Raw genomic sequence first — 2,500 nt, 5'->3', positions numbered from 1 at the left:
AACTGAGCTTGCCGCTGCCGACAGAGGCCCGGGAGCGTGCTGTCGTGGCATTGCCGGCGGGAGACAACACGCGCCACCTACGGTGACCGGCAGCTCCAACGCCAGCGCCACAGAAGGACAAAAGCCCCACTTGGGTGCCGAAGCGAACTCTCCCAGCACAGCGCACGCGCCAACACATCCGCACAGCTGCGATACAAACCACCAGCGAGAACCGCTGGGGCGACCGAGCAGCAGACGGCGTCGCGGCGCCGAGCGCCGGGCGGCGGCGCATCCTCAACGCACACAGTCCTCAATCGGACCAGCACACTGAAGATGTCCACCGCGCTTCGCACCGGGCCCGCGAGGACCTACTTTGGCCGCACGGCGCCGCGCGCAGGGTGCGCCGGCGCGCAGCTGCGACGCCTGCCGCGTCCGTCGGCCGGCGCGCCTGCCACTGGCCGCCCCCACCAGCCGGCTGTAGCGCGTGCGCCCACGCACCGCGCGGCCAGCACGCCGGGAGGCGCCCCCTCACCGGCCGGGGACGGTCCCACCCAGCCACCGCCGCGTATCGCTTCACACCCAGATGCCGTTCAGTTTCGTCGGCATGGTGGGTATCGCTGGAACAACCGGTTAGTACCTCAACCTATCGTCGCCATCACCGATTCACCCCTAGCGAGAACAACCGCACCACAACAGGTTACCATTTGTTCATTTGCGTAACTTCACCAGAAAACGCAGGCGTCCATCGCCATTTGCAACTTCAACGATTATTGCATGCCTGTGTCAGGTGTCACGCCACACTACGTCTGCCCACATACACGCAACAAAATGTGCACGCCTAGACAATACGTGGAAGGTGGCCCCCGTACGTATGCGATGTCCATTGCTCGAACGACTGTCAACCGGCCTCTGTAGCATGTCGCAGATATGGAACGCGGTGCACCATGCCATCACGGTGTGTGAGGAGAGACGACTAGGTCCGAATACATCAACAGACAGCTCATGCTGATCGCCATCCACGGCGTCCGTTCCTCCCACACGTCTCTATGGCGTACCACACTGCAATCCAGCTCTCATAGGGAGACGACACGTAGCTGCGTGCACAATATTTGCACTGTATGGTCCGCCGTTTTTGGGCGCAGTCGTTGTGCGGTCACACATGTGCCACGATGTATCATTCAGTACATAAGGACGAATGTGCAGTACAGATTGTGGTTCACGCGTACGACATCAGCGGACAGTTGACACAGGCCGCACCACAACGTAGCCTGAGTACGTCGCATGCGAAGGGCATTGAACATGCAAACTTCTCACCAACCAGCTTGCGAAGGCAGGGGGCAAGGTGGGGACGTGGGGAGGGGCGGCATGTACGTCCTGCTGCCATCCACATTACAGTGTACAGCAGGAGCATGTGGAAAGTGAGCAAGACTTGCAAGGTGTTTAACATGAAGCGATACACAGGGGTGCGGGCAGTGCGAGTAGCGAACTATATTGCGAGGGTTGCGGGTGGGCAACACTACAGTAATTGAACGAGTCGTATAACAATTACAGAGCAGGTTTAGGCGACAACGTGGGTTACGTTAAGGCGACAACATGGGTTAGGTTAAGGCACAACATGGGTTAGGTTAAGGCACAACATGGGTTAGGTTAAGGCACAACATGGGTTAGGTTAAGGCACAACATGGGTTAGGTTAAGGCACAACATGGGTTAGGTTAAGGCACAACATGGGTTAGGTTAAGGCACAACATGGGTTAGGTTAAGGCACAACATGGGTTAGGTTGAGGCACAACATGGGTTAGGTTAAGGCACAACATGGGTTAGGTTGAGGCACAACATGGGTTAGGTTGAGGCACAACATGGGTTAGGTTGAGGCACAACATGGGTTAGGTTAAGGTACAACATGGGTTAGGTTAAGGTACAACATGGGTTAGGTTAAGGTACAACATGGGTTAGGTTAAGGTACAACATGGGTTAGGTTAAGGTACAACATAGGTTAGGTTAAGGTACAACATAGGTTAGGTTAAGGTACAACATAGGTTAGGTTAAGGTACAACATAGGTTAGGTTAAGGTACAACATAGGTTAGGTTAAGGTACAACATAGGTTAGGTTAAGGTACAACATAGGTTAGGTTAGGTTAGGTTAGGTTACACGTTGTTGTACGGAAAGGTGTAGGGGGGGGGGGGGGCGGGGGCGGCAGGTTCGTTGATAGTGATTATAGTAAGTGAATGCTTGTGACATGATCAGATTTGTCACGTCAGGATGCACCTTTGGCTTATTAGAGGCGGCGCTCCAATTCTATGCTTGTGTGAGACCTGTGTCTTTGACTCATGTCATTGTTTGTGCGCTGTGACAGGAGGTACTATTGTGATGTTGGGTGCACCGTTGTATAGGACATGTGTGGGTGTTGGTGCCTGGTCTGCGCAATGGTGGATGTCGAAAGGCTGGGATATTGTATTTTCCGCACGGACCTCCTGGTCTGGTTGTGATAGTGTGGATTGTGTAATGTGGCGGAGAAGATG

The sequence above is a fragment of the Schistocerca piceifrons genome, unplaced genomic scaffold, assembly GCF_021461385.2.
Source record: "Schistocerca piceifrons isolate TAMUIC-IGC-003096 unplaced genomic scaffold, iqSchPice1.1 HiC_scaffold_1768, whole genome shotgun sequence".
Classification (NCBI taxonomy): domain Eukaryota; kingdom Metazoa; phylum Arthropoda; class Insecta; order Orthoptera; family Acrididae; genus Schistocerca; species Schistocerca piceifrons.
Note: the sequence above shows the minus strand (reverse complement) of the source record.